The sequence below is a fragment of the Stegodyphus dumicola genome, chromosome 3 (assembly GCF_044657685.1).
Source record: "Stegodyphus dumicola isolate Sdum_Otavi_A_Nest chromosome 3, ASM4465768v1".
In the NCBI taxonomy this organism is placed as follows: Eukaryota; Metazoa; Arthropoda; class Arachnida; order Araneae; family Eresidae; genus Stegodyphus; species Stegodyphus dumicola.
In genome coordinates, this window is record NC_140770.1 from 139685566 (window position 1) to 139709240 (window position 23675).

The 23675-nt window shown below is 34.1% G+C and overlaps 1 protein-coding gene across 6 annotated transcripts in view; it reads right to left on the minus strand.

Annotated features, from left to right (window-relative positions):
* The window catches only part of LOC118192818 (uncharacterized), a 560683-nt gene that overhangs the window by 518200 nt on the left and 18808 nt on the right, over positions 1-23675 (minus strand). The gene's annotated exons all lie outside the window — the stretch shown is intronic.

Sequence of the window (23675 nt, forward strand, 5' to 3'; positions counted from 1 at the left end):
AGTTATTATTAGTGAGCGGTGATACATATAAAAGAACTGATTCAGTACCGTGAGCGAACGGTTCTGATCCGATCCCATAAAACAGCAGTTCTGACCATCTCAAATATCAACGGTGGTTACAGAAATTTGGAGCCGGAAACTACAAGCTGGTGACTGGTGGCGGAGAGCGGAAACAGCTGATGTCTAACATAGGTAAACAGGTGTATATCCCACGCCCTCTCCAATCCAGAACAACAGCTCCCAGAGACAACAAGACCGTCGCCCCGGGAGTTTATATATTTTAAGCACAAGATCTTTCATAGCTATCGGTTTTTACATTGGTTATCATGGCACTCGTAGTACAGAATGGCATCTCCAGCATTTACATAAAATTACAAAACATGGCATGCACACATACACCATAAAACTATAACATAACTCACAAAATGGACTTACAATACATACATAGACAGAACATAAAAGTAAACATATTAAAAAAATATCTACAGGCTAGAAGACGAGCATTTTCTCAAGGCAAACTGAAGGCAGAAACGTCATAAAAATCGAAACACGGTTTTCTTGCAACTGCATCCCACGCGCTAAAGCTCCTCGATGCCAAAGAAGGCTCATCTTCTGATATATACTACTACATGCCATGGAGGAAGTATTAAGTTTTGAGGAAGTATTAACCGCTACCGAAAGCAATTGCGTGTGAAATAAACGAGGGGGCTATCATAAGACAGCGGCTCTCTGGGCATTTTTAAGGTGTGCGCTATCACTGGCGGATACGAGTGCAACTCGAAAGTTTTGTAAACGTAAGAAAGCTACCTGCCAGTAGTTATATACTTGTCTCAAAGATTAAGCTATGCATGCCTAAGTATATATCGTATTAAGACGAAACCGTGAATGGCTTAGTAAATCAGTTATGGTTCCTTGGATCGTACCTTACGACTCAGATAACTGCGGCAATTCTAGAGCTAATACATGCAACAGAGCTCCGGCCATCTGGAGACGAGCGCTTTTATTAGACCAAAACTAATCGGACCATGTGTTCGTATTATGTTGTGGTTCTGTATAATTTTTGGGCTGATCGTGCAGACTCATCCCGGCGACGTCCTAAAATGGTTATTATAAATATATATATAAATAGATATACATATGTGTGTGTATGTGTATATAATATTTTAGGAAGGAGAGAGAGGACACAAATTACTTTTTAATCATAGCCGAGATGGTTGTAAATATTGCTGGCATACAGATGAAGTGTGTAATTGAGTAATAGAATGATCGAACTTGGAGACGTAAATTCAACACATTAATTTATTTCTGGTCAAATCTTTGAGATTCATATTATGATTTCCATTATCATCATGGGCACACTCTGCACTCCATATTTTTGAAAGTTTTAATACACACATACAGAGAAAGGTAAACGACGACATTCGCCGGCGCATTCAAAAAGAGCGTAAGAGAGTATCAAAAGGTTTCGGTTCTCAATTCAAATCTTTACACTGACTGCATTGCAGCGTTATGTAATCTACTATGATGCGGAATAATTTGAAATGACGCAGTTTAGATTCATTATTATAAATAATTACTATTTTTAGGATAGACAGGGGAGAAACCCAAATTAAAATGAGAATAAAGGGGGCTAATTAAAATCAGAAGTTTGGTTTACATATTTTATTTTACACAAACAAATTATATAATAAATAACCAAATTTAAAATTCAAAATTTGGGCTTCGAGGTGCACATGTTTTGGCGGAGAAGTGTTTTCAGAACTGGGAGGATCTAGGTGCGCCGCTTTCACAGTGCGAGGAATATATACAGTACATGCATACATAATTCAAGCAATTTGTTGCCACTGCTTAAAATAAAATACTTTTACCTTCCATGTGTCAGCGTGTTCCCATTCAGTAAAGCACAAGGCGTTTACTTTAACTTTCAAATTTTATCTGTTTGCAACAGATTAAAAAATTAAGCAATTTAAAAGCAATAAATGCAGTTCCTAATTCTTTTCTATTTTTTCTTATAGATTTAAATAAAAATGCAGTTCAATCATAAGATATCTAATAAGAAATGTTAAATATTTTTATAATAAAATAACTTAGCTGGACTCATTAAAAATCATTACACCCCCCATAATAACCATTCTATGCTGTTAGTTGCGCAAGCGGCAAGTTATTTAATAACACTAAATATCTTTTCTACGAATTTAACGAAATTTTAATTAATAAACTCGGCGATTTAAATGCAGCGTAAAGTAAAGCGTAAGATATTTGTCTTTCAAATTTAATCAATAAACTCAGCGATTTAAAACAAATGTGCTGTTAATGTCCAAATTCAAATATTTTTATCTTCCACATGCCAGTGTGTTGCCATTCGACAAAGTCTGAAATATTTATTAAATTTTACTTCACATTTATTCGCTCTGTTACTGATTTCACAAACTGAGCGATTTAAAAACAATAAATGTAGCTCCTCATGTGTATCACAATTTATTGTCCTTTGGACCTGTGAAATGACGCCGCTCAGAATTATTAAAATCGTTAACTAATTTTTTATTATAATAACTATTTTCAGCGGCTGCCCGCGTGAACAGCTAAAAAACGCACTGCAATTTTTCACACAGCATTTTGTGAAGTGTTGTTGAAATTTTTGCAACGAAAGCTTCGTAACGTGTAGTTTTTAATTATTAATCATGACAAATTTTATCTTCGTGGTTTCATGGTGGTAGATCTGCATTGTTTTCAGGACTCAAAATTTATAAAAACAAGCTACATTATGGTCACAATGTACTCACTCCTTCTCGATTTGTGAAAGATATTTGTCCTTGGCACTACACTGAGAAATTCTTAAACAAACAATAGAAAGCAATAAAAGACTAAATTAGCATTCCAATGCATAAAAGGAAGAACAAAATTATACTCGTTGAGTAAGAAGAATATTTTATAACGAACCAACATCTGGGGAATATTTTAATTTGCCTACTACTTGGACTTGCATAACGGTGACTTCTAAAATATTCAAAGGTCCACAGACTTAACTTATAATTTATGTTTTACTTGTCCCTTTCCATGAAACTGGGATTCAAAAATAAATCAAAAAATAATTTTTATTTCTGTAATTTTCTCTTCAGATAAAACGCTTAGCAGATGGATAAAAAATGCCATGTATTGTTTAAGGTACCACGATTGTCAAGTTTGAAAAAAAATCGGCTTTGAGTGCTGTGTTAGTGAAATAGCTTTCGCAGAAGTTCTTCGTAAAATTATAGAGAACTGTGATCTGAAAGGCAGAAATAATAATGAAAGTTCATGGAAAGCTTCTAGTGGGGGGAGGGAAACATAAAAAAGCAGCGCTGTGGGATACCATTCTTTAGATGCAAAACTTTCCAACGCAAAAGACTGCATATGTTTTATTCCAATTAAATATTCGTATTCGGTAAGAACTGGCAATGTATACTACTACATATAAAACTACATATAACTACTACATATAATATAATATATAAAACTACATATACTACTACATATAAACTACTACATAATAAAAAACCAAACCTGTTTCTTTTAATATACAAGTATTCTTAAAACTTCAGACTGCAATCTAAAATTTCAAAGAAGGGTTAAATTATTATAAAAATAGGGCTATGCTTTAGTGTAGCCCACCCAGAGTTTTAACCAAAAAATATCTCCAAGCATGGAGATAAATGATACGATGTGGCAACCCATACTGATGTACAAACATTTGGTTTGATAACCCAATAATATATAATAACACATAAATATGGTTTGATAACCCATATTTATTCAATTTCAATAAAAATTATCGAGATATCCATTTACTCAAAGTTAAATGCACGTGCCCTTGTATATTCTTACTTTTCCAGCATAGAAACGGCTGCGCTGCATTGCATAGGGAAATACAACAATTTTAGGAACAGCTTCAGTATAACCCACTTTCGAAGTTTGGAGACTTTTTGTGGCGCCAAAGCGCGTGAAATACCTTGCTTTGAAAACTGGTTACCATCGAGATTTTCGACGAAACTCCGTGTTTCAAAAATGGCGGCCATCTTGATTTCAGTAGAAATCGTGAATAATAGAAATAAATTTACGACTTTAAAATACACGATTTTAAAAGAAAAATATTAAGAAATGATTAATGAAAATGATTAAGGTTAAAAGGATGTAATTTTAAAAACGATGCCCGAAAATCGCACCTTTGCTTGGCTTTCCCAAATGTAAGATACCTTTCCACAATATCTGAGCGTTAAACAATCGCCGAAAATAGTACTACGAATTTTGTATTTAGATAGTAAATTTAAATAGAATTCTAATTAAAAATATATTTCCCCGTGCAATGCAGCGCGAGACAAATTTAAGAGAAAGCTATACCGGAAAATTAAGAATGCAGGGGCACGTGCATTTAATTTTGAGTAAATGGATATCTCTGTAATTTGTATTGAAATTGAATAAATGTAATTGACCACTATGTTAGCTAAAACCGTAATTCCATCCTCTTTAGAAATCAGAAATTTACGGTTGTTTACATTGCCTTTGCCGAATAGGGTACTTACGTATTAGCGCAACCAGGCCAAAATTCGCATAAATCGCCAAATTTGGCGACCCTACTTAAGGCAACCCTACGTGTTTAGACGAAAGTTTATTTTTAAAAAGAAAAAATAACACTGGGCGTGTACTACCACAGCAATGGGTTTTCGGTGGAATTTGCCGAGAAAAGAAAGAGACTTTTTTGGTTACTGTACCTAACAGAAGCGCCGTTACCCTCATGGAAAAAAATTGCGAAAATATCAAGGAAGGAAGCATCATTTATTCGGATTGCTGGAAAGGATACAATACAAGTGAGTTCGAAAATGCTGGATTTCTGCATGGAACTGTTAATCACAAATATAACTTTGTGGATCCCAACACGGGCGTTCACACACAACATGTAGAGAGCATGTGGGGCTCAGCCAAATGGCGCAACAAAAAACAGAGAGGAACAGCCCGTCATCATCTTGACTCATACATTATCGAATTTATGTGGCGCCAAGCTCAAGCTGTTAATGGCGAAGACGGTTTTCAATCAGTGCTAAAAGCAATAGCCAAAAGATTTCCGCCAAAAAAATAATTCTGCAACTTATTCAAATTCGAAACCGGAAGGGTTTAATTGCTATTTTATATTTTAAAACAAAATAATATAAAAAACTGTATTAAAAGTTATCTATAATTAATAAATGTACATTTTTTTTCTATTCATACTTTTTTACTCAAACTTACAAATCGCGCCAACCTGGTTGCGATAATACGTAAGTACCCCGAATAGTATGGGTTACCACATGCTCGTAAACTGGTGTGCGTTGCCACATCATACCATTTATCGCCATTCTTGGCGATATTTTTTGGTTAAAATTCTGGGTGGGCATCTTTCTAGTGAGCATCTAAAACTGTTCCCAATTTTAATTATAATTCTACTAAAATTATCTATCTAAATACAAAATTCGAAACCGATTATTTAACGCTCAAATATTGTGGAGAATACTGTTTTGAAGATAAGATTTTTGCATTTAGTTACGGCTTGCTGTAAACCTGCTGTTAGTGATGTTGTAATTAAGTATCAGGAGATTTTAAAGGAAAATTTAAGGTGAGAATTTTCAAACAAGCGTAAAAGTTTGGGAAAGCCGGGTATTCAAAACATTTTATGTATGATTTAACAAGAGAGTATGAACTTTTTAGAGCAGCGGTCGCCAACGGGTGGTCCGTGAAAATCTTTTGATGGTCCGCAGAAAAATTTGGACATTATTTATATTTTTATGAAGATTCAGTTTAAAAACTGACCAGTAAGAAAACCTATTATGGAATATGGATTATATATTTTTTTTAAAATTTTAGCTACTACTACTATCCTTCTGAATTTAGCGACTTTTCAGCTACTTTTGCAGGAGTATCTAGTGACATTTGAAAGTGAGATTTGGCATCCATGGGTATGCTGCTGTTATCAATAATAGCGCGAACTGGAATTCTCTTTCCTTTCGAATTACAAACATAGGCTCTTTTGTCGTTAATAACACAGTTTTTCTCCGCGTCAATTGGCAACTTAATATATTTTTAAGAGGACCATCCGCATTCTTGTTTATAATTGCATCACAAGAAATTTCCATTTTTGCTTTGTCTAACTGTTGATCGAGGGCGCCATTGCTGAGTAAGTGATAATTATTATGTTTTCAATAATTAAAAATTGGCGGCACAACACTTTCAGTTTATTGATATTGCTTTCCTTTTGCCGGTTTGTTCTTGCTTTTCGTGAAGTTCCTTTTCAGTGATATGGTTTTTCAGTGAAGCTTTTTGTACAAGAAGGTAAGATTTTTGTACTTTTCATATAATTTTTCAATGCGAACGAAATATGTGTATCAGTGAGATGTTAACAATGTTTTAATTGTTACTCATAATCAGGGGCGTAGCCTGAATTTCCACAAAGGCATGCTGCTGAACACGAAATGTTTCGAAAATTATATTAACAAATGAAAATTAGAATTACATGTATTGGAGAGTTGAATATTGTTTTCGCGTATTAACATGTTGTTTTTAAGGCCTGATTTAAGGGTTTTTTTTAATTCATATTAGAGGTTCGCCAAATATAAAATTATATACGTATGTAGTGGTCCGTGAAGTTCTAAGGGTTCACAACCGCTGTTTTAGAGGATTTTTGACGGATTGTGGATTATTGAAGGATAGAGTTTGTTGTGAAAAATGTAAGATATCATGCGGGTTAATTAGTCAGAAAAAGTTATCCAATGGTAGTATTTGGAGATGCAAAAAGTGTGGGGCTGAGAAATCAGTTAAGCGAAGATCTTGGTTCGCCTCTAAGTAAGATTAATTTACAGTTAATTAATTCTTAATTACATGATTATTTGTTAAGGGCGAAATATCTAAAGGTTTCTCGGCATTGTTTTTAAAAATGGTGCTACTTCGGTAGACGGTTGCACGGATTTTTGGTGATTTACGTTGACGCAATTGCTGGCGCGGTTTTTGCAATCGTCAGTCATCTTGAAAAACGCTGTTTTTACGTATTTTACGCATAGTAAAGTATTCGAAATTAAAAAAAAAAAAAAAAAATATTGTTAAAAATAATGGATTTATTTTTTGTTTAAAATGTCGTTTTTTAAAATGGCAGGCAAATGTAAATAAATACATTTACCATGAGTATAAAATACTAAAGTCAAGTTAAATTATTACTTTCATATAGCAAAGAAATAGAATAAAAATTCAGCTATAAAAACATTGCGTCAACGTTTAATTGGATTAAAATATTATTAAATTGAATATCGAATTAAAAACATCATACCAACGTGTAAAAGAATTAAAATATTACTTAAATTCCAATCCTTTAAAATAAGTTTTATAGTTTATAATTATTTAACATTAAAACATATGTGGCAATAAATATCTCGGCAATTTTTGAAAACAGTGTATTAATTTTTTTAATAAAAATTAATGTATACAATTATAAAGTAAAAGGAAAATATGTACTTACAATTTTTTGAGTATTTCACCTCTCGTATATTGATAAGTACCACAAAAAAAAAATCGGAATAATAATTTAGAAATCAATGAAAAAAATTTTAAAAATGCAATCTAAAGAAAAAAAATTAAAAAATTTGAAAACATTTGCAAAAAAATCTGAAAAATGTAATCTAAGGAATTCGAAGAGATGAATAATAAAATTTTAAAATGGCGCGGTAATGCACAAATATTCAATAACCAATGAAGGAGCTGAATAAATCTCGTTAATACATAAATATTCTGTAACCAATCAGGGAACTGATTACATCACAAGTAGAATTAAAGTTATATAAATAACCATACATAACAAAAATCATTTTAAAAAAATGCAAAATTAAATTGTATTTTAATATTTAACAGCCATAGATAATGTTTGAAACATTAGATTAAATTTATAGATATTAAAACCAATTACTTTTAAAGTAATGTGACGTCATTCATATTACATCATCCACAACATAAAATTCCATAAAATATCATAAACAATAAAATTTTTATTTCAAATAAAAATGCAAAATTAAATTGATTTAGAAGCCATAAATAATATTTAAAACACGGAGTTTATGCATAATAAAACACATTATTTTTTAAATAAAATGACAACAAACTATCGGTTACCACAAATAACTTGTCAAGAAATAGTTTACCATAAATAACTTGTCAAGAAATAGTTTACCATAAATCGTGTCGCTCAACAATTTGAAAAGTGATTCAAGGCTTTTAGTGATTCGTCGCAAAATGACATTTTGAGGCTATTAGCCCTTCTGAACTAATGCCCCTTTGGGGTAATTAATAATGTAAGAAATAATAGGCAACAAATTTAACGCCATCTATTTAACAAAATGAGGAAATTAGTTAAATATGATTTAGCTAAAAAACGTATTTGAGACACACATACACGACGTATAAACCAGTTTGGGAATGCTCTCTGCAGTGTACATCTTAATATATACAACATATATTATACAATACATACATAAATGACAACAAATGTTACAAAATACATATTTTAGAATAATTATGTAATCGTTGCTATAACAGCTATTGCATTAGCTGCAATATACAGCTGGCTAAAAAATTGAAATTGCTTAGAATCAAGATAGAGTCTACTACTTCTGTTTTCCTGGCACCCCAAACAAGGCCCTTAACAAGGAATGACGGTCAAGCAAATAAAAAAAGAAAGAAGTAAAATTAAGAGTTTTTCTGGGAAGAGATAGCCTTGAATTGGTAGAATAGAGAACGAATCCTGAATTATAGCGGAAGTTTGTCGTCAACTCACTCATTGGGGATGATTTCATTCGACACGCCCTCAACGAGTCTGTGTGAGGGCTGGTGGAATGAACTTCTAAAATCACGCGAGCACTCGATGGCAGGCGTGTTGTCATTCTCCCATTTTAAAATCCTTTGCCAGTTTGAACAAAGCCGTTTAGCAGCAAGGCTTTCGTTTCCCGAGTGATGTCAGTCTGGTGTAAGAAATTAACAAATCGAATTTATAATTAAGAAGGAATATAAAGTGGCGCCATTCTTTTACTACACCAAATGACGTATTAAATTCATAACAAGAAAAATCATGAAGTGATGCCATTTCTTTGCAGCAAACCAACAGACAGAATTTGTAATCAGAAAATAAATAAGCATCATATTTATTGAATTTCTAGGTATTAGCCACCACAGCAGGGGTTCTTGATTTCGCCAGATTTTTCTTCTTGTTCATATCAACTGAATGATTCACGTCGGTTTGTAGTTTGATAAACCTGTTACCAGTTTAAAAAAGAAAGAATAAAAAATATTTAATTCTTTCTCTGAACAGAGTAATTTTAAAGCAAATAACTAAGCAAGGCTTCATATGATCCAAAGAATAAAATTTCTAAATGCAAGTAGTCTAAACCAACTTTGATTACCAGCGAAGGTCTACGATTTTTTCTGTACGTTGTAGCGTGAATACAAGTCAATTTATCTTCGGAATCCACCTACGAAATAGTCCCTCCGCTTATATAGACAGCCCTAGTATGCTTATGACAAATATTTTTATTTTTTATTTTTATAAAGTTGATCACAGAAAATTATTATAAACAAATAATATTTGAAACTGCTGTGAATATTTCTAGTAATATATATCAAATAATTTTTCAAAAAACCAATTATTTGTATTAATGCAAACAAAAGCAGTTAATTGTCCCTCAACACTGACAGTTCGGTCCGAGGTTCGAATCCCGGCGAACGGACAGGTTGTACGAGCGTCTTCCTGCTTTTTCCCGTGTCTAAACTGTATACGAGCCAGTTCCTCTTAAAAGTCCTCCACGAAAGCATACCTCCTCTAAGGCAGATAGCCCTTTTGCCATAATTAAATAAACCAAACCAAAACTGATATTTAATTTATCTGTTGTTGAATAACAAACTAAGCAACTTAAAAGCAATCAACGCAGTTTCTCATCTCTATTATTATTAATTATTACTAAACCCTAGAAGACACACTAGTAATATTCATTATAATCATTATAAAATAGCTACTATATTATTATTATTTTATAATCATCTTAATGAAACTGTGAAAGCAGTTATTATAAAAATTATCATATAATAGTAACTATTTTAGTAAATAAAAAAATAATTATTACATGAAAAAATTGTAATTAAATTATTGTTAAAATAGTTATTATATATAAAATATTTATTATATCCCTAAAATAATTATTACACTATAATAGCTATTTCAGGCGGCTGGCTACGCAATCGGCTATTACTACATTAAAAATACTTAAAAGGCTCTGAGACGATGCACAAAATGTAAAAGGTTTCCTCAAACAAATTTCATTTGAAAACAATAGTGCAGTCTAAACCAGCATTTCTCAGCACTCTTTTACCCCTTTTCATCTATCATTAAAAGAATATTTATGTTTGAAAGACCCCTGTATAAACCTAACCTAATCATCATTAGTTATCGCAGATCAATCAACGATTTCTCTTAAAGCGCTAGCCTTTCGGGGAATCCCAGTTGAGAAACGCTGAAGTGGACTAATCAAAGCCATTTAAATAAAATAAACTCAGGAAGCTGACCTCAATTTAAATATTACACGTGTGCTAAATTTCACTTAGTAACGACAGAATCCATAATTCAAAGCCAAGCCCATTGCAGTTTCCTCTATTAACCACTGTTGGCGATTCTAATAATTGCAAATCTGTTCCATGATTTTCGTGAATCTTTCCAGCTCAACAAGGCATGATAGACGGTCTTAGAAAACCATGACGAGTACAGCTGGTGTGTGTTAATTAATTAAAATCAGAGTGACTAACGCTGCACAATGGCCAGGGTCGGTTCAAGGCCGTCGAGGAATTGCTATATTTGAACAGCTATTATTTGGAAGCTGCTCAAACACGCAATTTATGCAAATCTGAAGAGTTACTTGTATACGATTTATATTTTCTTGCTTCGCAAATGCAAAGGACGTTCGGGCATTACTTATAGAAAACAAATTTTTAATTATAATAAAAACATGGGCATGCGCAGAGAGCTATCATATTTGAATTAATATTTCAAACAATTTCAAGATGATGAACTTATATACACCCTGGCGACAAAATATCCTTATTCGTCCTTTATTTTCACAAGTCGTAGACATATACTCAATGTTATAAAAACGTTTTAAACAAAGCAAATATTCATATTTCGGCAATTTCAGATTTTAAAAAATTAAATAAATAAAATCTGAAAGGTTTCAGATTTTAAATTACGTCCAAAAGGGCTTTTTATTCACGTTTTGTGTGTTACCTTTATTTATTAAATATCATGTTCTACGTACTCAAACTATAAAATTTAGTTCAAAAGCAATATCGCAAATTAATTTTTTTAAAATAAGCATATCTTTAGAATTCCCGATACAGAGTCTCGCTCGCTGGAGATAAAAATATTCGCTTTGAAATCGTTTAGTTTTTTAACCAAAAATTCGTTGAAGTGTTACAAAATATGAAATCGATAATAAAACAAATTCCAAATTTCAAGTTTGAGCTTCCAGATGCCCCTATTCGCAGGAGGGTGACATCATTAAAAATTGGATGGCTCTAGATATCGTTGTTTTATCACAATGCGAGAAAAATACATACATTTATGCAGATTCTTCATTATTTAATTTCTTCAAATACAATACAGGGCGATAATATTTGGTGGCAACAGTTTGAAAAGTGAAACAGATATTCAATGATTCAACGTAAAATTGCAAAACTAAAACAATAGTTCCTCAGGGACAAAGGCCCCTTTGGACTAAAAATCATTTTTGGATGAAATACGAAATCTACAATTGTATGAGGTCGGGAAAATTTTACGTTCATTGTAGAAAGCAGAAACAAAACGTTTGACTCTCGCATGACAAAAATTGAAGGGGATATTTAATTTCAAAATTTGCCATTTTAAACATTATTTTCCACTTGCCTGGAAGAATCGGTTATTAAATGAATTACAATAGTTCGAGAAGTGAATTCCCCTTCCCTCGTTAAATTAGTCCTGTGATATTCTTATGCGATTTACTAGTATATAGAATCTTTAATTTATGAACAATTACGATTTAGATAACTAGCATTTTTAGTCGTATTATCTACAGCTTACGACGTTCTACATTTACAATTGGGCAGTTGTATTAAAACTTTCCTTTTCTCAACTAATTTATTTATGCAATTAACTGCCGCCCAACCGGTTTAGTGGTTAGCGTCGCTGACTGCCGTACCGAAGGGCCCGGGTTTAAATTCCGGAGAAGGCATGGATGTTTGTAAATGTATAGTGTCCATGCGCCATGGCGGCATTCTAAATATGCGACGAGCCGAAAGTCCTCTCCTGTGGTTTGGTGGAAGGAGAGAAGAGTGGGAGACCTTCAGACCCGTCCCCCCCCCCGCGGGGTGCTCTCCATCAGAATTGGGAGCGGAACGGAGCTAAATCGCATTGTCACCTCAAAAGTGCTCGAGGCTGTTGCCAACGGCAGGCTTGCCACGAATAGTTTCATCGGCTTGCGCTGACTACGTCAGACAAGTGAGCATAAACAACAACGTACAATTAACTACAACAATGCTCACAAAGATATTTTTTCATTTTCTTGTCAATCCCAGCACATAAGCCATGCACCCATTACCCAACCCCTGCATTTTAGGCACTGAATCATATTCTCTTCGCGGTCTTCCTCACAAGTTTTCAGGGAGACGAACACGATGTGAAACAAATAATATTGACTAAGGAGTAACTCATTTTGCCGGAAGAGGCGCAGTTGGCGTGATATTATGCCTAATATTTGAAATCTATGACGTGCGCATGAAACAGGTATTAATATTCTCATGCAGTTCTATTACTTTGGAATCCTAATCTAATAATCATACAAAAAATTAAATAACTTAGAAATAATGCATATTTTTAATTTATATAAATAATATTATGCAATACGATAATACACTGAAGCCTGCCAGTGTTTCCGAAAATTACCTGTAAGCTTCTATGAATGGGGTATGTAAGATCTCTTTTTTTGTGGCACATTATATCAATGAATACTTTTCACGATAATCTGTGAAGAAATGCTCGTCAATTAATCTGCTAAGGTCAGAAATCTTTACCTAAATTGATATTTTATTGTTAGTTAAGTACCTATGCAAACACTTCGCTGTTCAATTTGAGTACGGCCTCTGAATATGATATCTAACTTTAAAACTAAATATAGAGGTAAACTGTTGTACGAGAATCACTCGTTTTGTATTATGCTTTCTATAATAAATACAAATTTTTTCTCAATTTAAGTTCAGGAACAGGAGAAAGTATAAAATATTCGATTTCGTAATTTTTCATAGAATGTATTTTTTAAAAAATTAAGCCAAAGTTTAAAAATACCACAACATAAATATTTGCGTCATTTAAAATTTTTTTTAATTGGAAATACATGCCTAGAAGCAAAGGCTTTAAAAACTAAGGCCCTGGTTTTGTGCTAACGGTATACATATTATTACAGCGAAATAATTAAAAGTAGTTCACAGTTATTTTTAAATATTTGAAATCTTTTATTCGTGTATTATTGCTTACGCCTGACTCAGAATCAATATAAAATTTGAAGTTCTTAATCAATCCATGCGGCATGAGATCATTTCGAAGCAGAAATTGTCATTTCATTCGAAATAAATAGATCTATTTATAAACAATTACTTAATAACATTTTCAATCAGACTTTATTTCGTCATAAGTCTGATAAACAAAAGCCCTCAAAAATACACCGAAATAATAGAAAATACACTCTTATTTTTTTCCTATATAACGGCTAAAGTGTAAAATTACCATTTTAATTTAAATTTGCACTATTTATTCTTTTTTTGTTATCAGTCATGCCTTTAAACTAAATCTATGTAGTTCTATGTCGATCTTTATCACATCTACTCTAAAAAAGCGTTTGTGTAAATGATGCTACGAATACATTAAACTCAGGAAAGATTCAACTCGTCCGGGTTTCGATAGGAACTAAGTATTTGAAGTTGCTAGAAAAATAGGTTTAAGCGCGTATCACGCGTCAAGATAATTTGAAATAACTAGCACTTCAATGCAATTTTCGATGTTAGCTAGATAAGCCAAACATTTAACCACTGCTGACTGCTCAGAGTTGCAATGTGGAGTTAACTAACATCCCAGCACATCCAACCACATTTATCGAGCACGATATCAACAGTTGAATCGATAGCACATTAATCCAAGGGCAGTTAATACTGCAAAGAGGAATCATAATCAATAAAATTTACTATAAGCAATTCACTTACATTTTCAAGCAGTTTAATTTTAAGGAAAAGTTCTAACGGAATAATAAACATTATCGAAAATGAAGAAACGACATTATAAATGTTGTTAAAGAACAATATTTACAATAGAACTTTTATTCGAAATCTTTTGTAGCCTTGTTTTAAGCTGATAATTCGTAACTGATAACAGCCTAACTCTAGGTTAAAATAATACTATTACGAAATGTTCAGCCGCGGTAAGATAGCTACCCTACAAGGCAGTTTTAGGGTTGCCGGAAAATAGCTAGGGAAGGCAGGGTTGTCACATTTGGTGAGAAATCGCCCATTTGGCGATATTTGGCGATGTGCCATAGACGGTTGGAGAGCCTTCTAGAACGAATTCTTACCGGTTTGGACCAGAAGGCTCTCGAACGCAAGCCAAAAGCTATATAACGCGGAATGCGGAGCCATAAGACCCAGCGTTCCACAAGGGAGTATCCTCGGTCCTGTGCTTTATCTTTTCTACATCTCAGACTTTCTGCACCCTGGTTTGGACAATTCTCTTTTAGCATGTTATGCCGATGATACGGCGATTGCAATTAAATCTATCAAAGCAAATCACTCTAGCGACAAAATGCAAAATTATCTTTACGCTGCTGAAGATTGGTGCACCAACTGGCCTGTAAAAATTAATGCTAGCAAATCGCAACTATTAATCCTCAGCGAAACCAAGAAACATATTATTTTTAAAGAATTCTTCCTTTTCCAAGAACCTGTTCCTTTGGTAGCAAAGGCTAAATACTTCGGCATCATTTTAAATCAAAGGCTCACTTTGTCTAATCACATTAAAAGTGTCAAAAGCAAGGCCATTGGTATCATGTACAGATTTCTCCCTGTCATCAGAAAATACTCTAATCTTAGCTTGCGTACCAAGAGGCGTATCCACACCACCTGCATTCGACGAATACTATGCTATGCAGCTCCTGCTTGGAATACGGTTACTCAAAATCAACTTCATCAATTGCAAGTTGTACAGAACAAATTTTTGCGTATTATTATTGATTCCCACTATCTTATTCGTAATGAACTTTTTGCACAGGGATTTAAAACTTGAGACAATTCCAGAATATATCTAAAAGATCCAATGAAAAATTCTTTACCAAAGCCGTACAATGTGACTTCGTAAATTATTCTCAAGTTTTTAATTATTTTTAATTATGATCTCTTTGAAGATCGAAGCATCCGGCCACTGGTAGCACACATTTTCATGGGCGGAGATGACAACTTTATCACTTAGCTCCTCAATTGGTAGCTGTTTATACTTGCATCTGATTATTGCTTGTTGTTTCTAAGCTGTTTGGAAGTAGTTCTTTGGAAATTGAATTAACTGAAGTTGCGTTGTATTGAACGTTGTAGTGTTGCATTTGTTGTGCTGTAATTTAGTAGAGGTTGTTGTAGTTTTGTTGATTTTAGTAGTATTGATTGCTGTAGTAGCGGGGTTTTTGAGTTCGTCATTGATGCCAGTATAGTATGTTGCATTTCTCTTATTGTTGTCATTGAACCTGCATTGTCTTGGATCCTTCTGGAAAACTCTGCTCGCTCGTTACGTTTTGAGAACGTGTTTGATACAATTGTCTTGCTCCTTTTTGGTACTTATCTCCTTATCCTTTACTCCGTTTCCTCTTCTGAGATCGCTTCCACGTCCAGAATTCATTATGTCATGTGCCCTAGGGCTTGATGTCATTAATCGGCAACGTTGCTTTTCGCAATAGTTCGGTATAATATCGAGTCTAAGTGCGGAGTCCATTTGAGGAACTATGTTTTCGCCATTTTAAATTGTCTTTAGTATCTTCATAATGTATATAAACTCATCTTGTATTTACTACATTGAATTGTATGTTACACCATCCCACGATGTAAATTTCTTCAGTGGCAATGAGCCACCTTCCTTTTTTTATTCACATCTTGTCTCTGTGACACCTTTATCGATATATTTACTTCCAGGATGCCTTATATGAAGGCAACTGGCAAAAAGGCTGCAATTTCACGCAGGCTAGGCCCAGTATAACACTGGTAAATGGAATGGAGTGGGGAGTCCATCGAGTTGATAGTCAGTCAGTGATTACCAAGTCGAGTCAGTAAAGAGTCAGTGAGCGAGTGTCTCGAAGTCTAGTGCCAAGTTGGTCATCGAGCCCATCGAGAGAGTCTCTTAGTGTATCGCGAGTTAGCGCATCGTCGAGTCTTATCTTAGATTATGTTGAGCTCCGAGAACGATCGAACGAAGGCGGGAAATGTACTCTAGTGTACCATCGAGTGCATCGCGAGTTGTAGCGTTAGAAAGTCTCGAGAGTACGTAGAGTTCCGAGAACGACCGAGCAGTACCCGACTCTCCTCGGTACTCTGGTGCTTTGCTGTGAAGCTGTTTTCACCGTTATAGCCTGATAGCCTGAAGCCTGTGCTGCTGATTGTTTCAGCGTGTTTGTAGTAGTTCGTCGACGACTGTAAAAATGTTTTTGAGCTGTCTTGAATAATACTGGCCAATTAATTGTGTTTTGATACTTCATCAAGTGTCGTCGTTATTCACTCCAAGTCCACGAACCCGCATCTAAGGAAAGAAAATCGTAACAATACGCCAATTATTGGAGGAGTCAAACAACAAGAATCAGCGTAATATTTGTAAATTTTGCAAGACTAATTTCGATAGTTTAACTATAGAACCATCGAAACTAGTCCTGCAAAATTTACAAATGTTATGCTGATTCTTGTTGTTTGACTTTTCCAATAAGCCTAACTTTTTTTTAAACAAGTCAGTTAATCCGTCCCGGTAAATCGTGAATTGTCTATACAAGAAAAGTGACTTTACAGTAGCTCACACTGGTCACTTGTGTTTTTGAAATGTATTTGCATAGGTCTTATATTAAATGTTGAAACATAGACATCACATTTTTTTCTAATGCATTATTTTTCTTCTCTTTTAAGCCTGGCTTGTCGCTAGATAAATCTCATCCAAATATTCTGTGTAATAAAATAATTTATTTAACCAATACTCACATAATACTAATTCAGAAACTAGAAAGTGTTGTTGAGATCTTCTAGCAGACAACGTTCCTTATTATATTTTTTTAAATTTTAAATGAAACTATATTACAAGAATTATAGTCTGCATTTGGACTTTATTACTTGTTTAGCAAAATATAATTACATTTCAAAATCTGAAGTAAAAATAGCAAGACGCTACAAATTAAAGACAAGTTCTTTCAGAAATTTAATTATTCATCATCTTAAAGAAGTTTTCGAAATGTCCAAAAATTCCTTGATATAAAGCGTTCGACTATCTTTGATGCATTAAAATGATGGAAATCTTGTGGAACTGTTGAAAATGTGCTGGAGTCTGCACCACATTCCAAGCTAACATCCAAGAAGCGGAGATTTATTTTACAAAAAATCAAAAAGATTTAAAACCTAGTGTTGTAAATAGGGCAACGGATTTAGAAGAATGATTTACAATAAAATTTAACCGTGAAGCTGTTAGAAGAGCCATTGGGTCATACGGATATAATGAGCGATCAGTAAGATGTGAATTCTTCGTATACAAGAAAACAAGGAAAATACTCTTGGTATTGACAAAATGCATGGTAAACAAAGATTTATTGTATTGGAATAGAGTTATATTTCCAGACGAGACAAAATTTAATATATGAGTGAATTACTGTATGGCGAAAACCAAAAGAAGAACTGAATTCGGAAAACTTACTGTCTACTGTTAAGTATGAGGAATGTGGCAAAATGGTTTGGAAATGTTTTGCTGCGTTTGGGATGGATAATCTAGTTTTTATAGAAAATAATAGGGAATCAGTATAAATATATAGATATTCTTAACGAAAGCTTGAAATCAGCTATAAAAAAACTTGGAATGCAAAACACATTCAAGTTCTATCAGGATAACGATCCGAAATATAACAGCCTCAAGCGTTCGCTTATGGTTATTATACAACTGTTCTGAAGTTATCAAAACTCTTCCATATTCTCCCGACTTAAATCCTGTCCAACGTATATACAGTAATCTGGAAAAAAGAATGCGGAAACACGATATTTCTTTGAAACTTCTTTTCAAAGAAGTTCTCACAGAGGAATGGAACAAAATAGAACATTCTTAGATGAAAAGATTAGTTGAATCCATGCCAAAGCCATAAAAAGTGTAATTTTATCTAAAGGATATCCAATGAAAAACTGAATAGTTATTTCCATGTTCAGTTATAAACTGTTTCTTCAAAGTGTCCGAATGGGTTATATGAGTTTATTTTCAGAGTGTTTTGAATAAATCTTTTTTATCAAAAATTTTTTGAATAACTTTTCAAAACAAGCAGGTTCTAAAAACGATTATCAATAGTATATGCGCAGGGAAAAATAAAGGGATTTTGCTAACATTTTTCTGTTCTTGACTAATGCTCACTTGTCTGACATATAGTCAGCCAAACCCACGAAATTTCTCTTGGCAAGGAGCACAAGATTATGATTGTCGTTGGCAACAACTTTGAGCACCTTACAGATGACAGTGCTACTTAGCTCAGTTCCGCCCCCAATTTTGATGGAGAACACTCCGGGAAACGCGTCCGATGGTCTCCCACCATTCCTTCCCTACCACCAACCTCTCGACAGGACATTCGGTTCGCCACATGTTTAGATTGCCCCCATACCGCACGGATGCTATACATTTACAAGCATCCATTCTTCATATTTTAACTCAGGCCTTTTGGCACGGCCGTCAGCGACGCTAACTACTATGCAGGCTAACATTTTGTAACTGGGCGGCTAACATTTTGTAACTGATATTTTCAAATAAAACTGAAAAATACCACTGTCCGAAAACAAGTGTCAGCCACTGTAGAGACTGTAGGAATTGTTGTGCTTTTGTATGATGACGTCAGTCGTTGATTAATTGAAAAGTTGTCAGTTGTTTTCAATTGTCGGTTAATTGATTCTTAATAATTAGTCAGTTAAAGTCATTAGTTGATTAAGGGAAAATATGTAGTCTTCAGCTTTTTCAGAACTGGAGCAAAAAACCTGGAACCAAAACCCAGAAGCAAATAGTTTTTTTCACCCTAGGAAATATCTCAGAAAAATTACTGTAAATAGTATATTGTCCCAAATAAATGTATGAATAATTAAATGTCCAAAAAGGAGAGATAACGAGTCGATCGCAAGTTAGTGCGCAGACGAGAAGGTGCTGTGTTCAAAATTTCTTGGAAATTAATACAATAATTAAATCTCAAATAAAATTTCCCGTCAACTACGTATATATGCAAGTTATAAAATTCATATGGCAAGCAATGAAAAGTTTAAAGAAAATTTCTTACCTCGTGATGAAGGACTGAAAATATGATAATGAGATTGTATTAATTTATATAGCAATAAACTTTACGCAATACGGTTTGAAACATTTTTACAGCAATCATTAACTAGTAATGATACGAAAAAGCACTAAAGTTTTTCTGCATGCACTTCACTAACATGATCACGCATATCGAAATGGCATTCAGAATTTGGTCAATATTCAAGTAACAGAGTCTAAAATTACTGCCTGCAATGATGACAGTAATTAGTAACAGCTGGCCTGCCCTCCGGTCTTTCAATTATAATTTTTTAATTCAAAGAATGTAACAAGATCATATACTAATTTGAAATTCTGGGATATATATATATATCTTTCTACTCTGTGTTGAAAGTGCCGCCCAAATGAAAACTTAGTGACTCTGATTAGTGACTCTGATTGCCATAACCGAAGGGCCCGGGTTCGAATCCTGGAGGAGGCATGGATGTAAATTGTCTGCCCCTTCAGAAGAGGCAAAGGTGGCCCACCTATTAGGTGCCTCCATAATAAAGCGACCACCGCGTCCGGCAATATTAGTGGCTAACGGCTAGTGCTCGCCATTGAAGAAGGAAAAAAAAAAAAACTCTTTTGCAAGTAGCGAGAGTCAGGTGTAGTAATAAGCAGGGAGATGTCCTTCAAAGCATTTAAATTTTTTGTATGAAACATGGCAAAATGCCTCTTTAAAATGGTGTTAATTTTTGCCAAAAGAAGTATTCGCTGGAAACATGGGCTTTTCTTGCGGTCGTAGTTCGACATTTTGAACTGAATTGACAGTTCTTTTATTATATTTAACATTGTAGTAAAACTCTAAGGTATTTCTCCTGCCTTCTTATCTTGCCTTCGTGGTGTAATGCCAGCACGCTCGGCGCGTATTTGAGAAATCCGTGGTTCGAGTCCCGGCGAGGGAATTGCTATTTTTCCTCTCTCCCTTATCCGAAATACCTAATGACTCTACAAAACGTTAACAGTTTTAGAATTATATTTTTTGATGGCTTGGATTTTTAAATCCGTATTTTATGTACTATTACTTATAAATCAAGAAGCATTGCCTATTTCCCTAAGGGCTTTATTTCGCAGAATTTGAATTTCATACAGGTTTATTTTTGCGACATGTTTTCATACGGTGGAGGCGTAGAGCAAATCTGAACGAATTAATGTTTTTATCATTTTATTGTGAAAAGAAAGACAGCTATGATTTCTGAGACGTGGTCGGAAGTTAGCTAGGGAAATGTTAAATTAATTTTTTCTTTTGGCAAAATGAATAAAGTAAGTTTTTGTCAAGTATGATGCCAAGGTCTTACTTCCTTCCGGTGTGTTTCTTCTTCAAATAACGTGACTGACCTTTCGAAATAGGATTGCATTTAATTTGTTAACATTAACTGAAATTCTCCATTGCGTAATTAATTCTTCTATGAAGTCAAGATAATGCCGAAGTTGTCTGTAAATATTTTCAAGCGTTTTGGTCTGTTTCAGGATAGTTGCATCGTGAGCGAAGAGTGCTAATTGAATTGTAGGTCTTGTGGGATGTCATAAATAAAATCTAATGTGGTAATATGAGGGAGCCGAAGTATGGTTCCTTATCGTCCAATCCATATATACTGAAATACTTAACACTCTTATCTAAGCCTTACACAGTCCACTGGTCAAAGCGAATGCGAACATATTTTCTGCTAGTCCTGAACTTCAAAAATTCCAGCACATCTCAACAGGCGTTGCTACTGTCAACGCCGCAAAATTCAACTTTTTTATGCGTATTTCCAAAACAGGATATATGTAGCACATACTAGTACAATGGAACTTTAATGGATGAGGAACACACACAAAAAAATTCTTTCTAGAATAAGTGGTCATCAAAGTCTTTCTAGAAAAGTGATCATCAAAGTCTTTCTAGAAAAGTGGTCATCAAAGTCTTTCTAGAATAAATTGTCCCCAAATGCTAAAAAACTGCCTCGAAAAATGCCTGAACTATTTATTTACCAAAGTCAGGAAGTCAATACTTTAAATGACTAGTCTTCTAGTTTTCCAACAAAACAATTAAAGTTATTCAATGCAAAATATATTTTTAAAATATTCACTATTTATTGGTCATTTGCAATCACGAAGAGGTGGATTCCCGAGGGGAAACAAATGAGCCTCGCTATAATCTTATAAAGCCAGAAGACGAAAGAGTGGCAGTTGAAGTACAAGTTAAAGCCTGGATTCGGAGATTTCGAATTAATAATACACTATAACTCCTTACCTTTAATCTCAATCTTCATATCAGAACTATATTTTTTATGAAATTTTGAGTTTTAAAGAGGTTTCGTGGAATGATAAGTCATTTATTTTTTTAAGACCAGCAATCAACAGTTCTTAAAAAACTAAATACTTCTTGGTTAAGAAGTCTACGTTCTCCATTAGTCAATATTTCTTTATGGTCAGAAATCGAATTCAGCAAGAAATAATCAGCCAAAAATTTTAAAGAATCTGTGCGATCATAGATTCGGTCAGACAGACATAATTATTTTTTAACAATAACTTCCAAAGTTATCCAATCACCAAGACTGTAAGAAATTAAAACATTTCTTCTGTATGCTCTTCCATTGTAAGGGTCTTAAGCTAGGTATTCGGAGATTCTATATTCGATTCCTAGACAAAGAGAATTTTCCTAGATTTCCTATCATTAAATTAATTACTCATGTTTTCTTATTTTGTGACAAAATTAAAAATTGTAGACAATGATTCATCATTGACTTACGTGGACTGAGCATCTTCAGATCCTCCAGCCTAAACTTGAATGGCTTTAAAATCGAAAACAGATAAGGGATTAAGACAGCTCTCCAATATATTTTTGGACAATTAGAGGTCATCTGGCCTCAACCGAATCACCTTTAACAGAGAAAGTATGTAAGATATTAAGACAGTTCACCAATATGATCTTATATTTATCGGACATTTGAAGATCATCCGTCTTTAACTCTTTGAGGTGCGGAAAAAGGCAATTAATGGTTTCAGTAAAACACTTGTTTTATTTACTATATCAGGTGTTACAATGAAATTATTTGCGACAGTTACACATATTTTGTCCAAGACGCGTGGAAAAAATGACCACTTCTGGTGGTTAGTGTCAGCGACCACCGCCCACAGAACAAATCCCTACAAATCAGTCTCTATGGTACTCATGGAAACAGTTTTTATTTTTCAAGCAGAGTGCAACTTTGCATGTGCTGCATTCCCACATTGTTCTTAATGGCTTTTTCTTGGTGCTGCAGAGTGCACATCGTCGTGATGTTGTCTTCGATGGCTGATGCTTATTTTCTTGAAGACGAATTCCTGCATCAACTATTGGCTTATGTTTCTTGATTAGCTTACGTTTCTTGATTGCCATCTAGTGAGCTACAAAGGAACTTCAGAAACGGACAGTCTTGAAAACCATTCACACGAATGAGTAAGACGTTCAGTAGAAAAGGTGGTTACTGTAGGTAAGCACCGCACTTGAAAGAGTTAATCTAATCACTTTTAATGAGAAGAGAATCTAAGGGATTAAGACAGTTCTCCAATACGCTCTTATATTACAGCACATGTCTGCTATACAGAAAATGCAGCGTTTGACTCCACAGGAGGACGGAGTTTGTCTTCAGGTATTTCTGGCTTCTGATTTCCATCTGGTCTCTATACCATCATTTAGAAAATGAAGCACAAGCTAGCTTAGATTCAGCATTAAACAGGATGCACCATTAGAGTGCTGTATGGCAGTTAAATAATACAACTATCAGGTTCAGTGTTTCTCCTTACTTGCTTGGGGAACATTCAATGACCTGACTCGGAACAGGGAGCTTACTAAAGCTATGTTCAATAAATGTGGGAAGTAGACAAGATACACAGGAAGGGTATATGAAACCCTTTATTTTTCTCTCTTTACAATAATTTCCGAACTTCGGAATACAGAGACCAACCACTTGTGGTCTGAACGTAAGAATATAAAAATATTAACTAAATTCTAACTAAACTAACTTTGGATTAATAAACAAGGGTCTACTTGAAGATTGGCCGT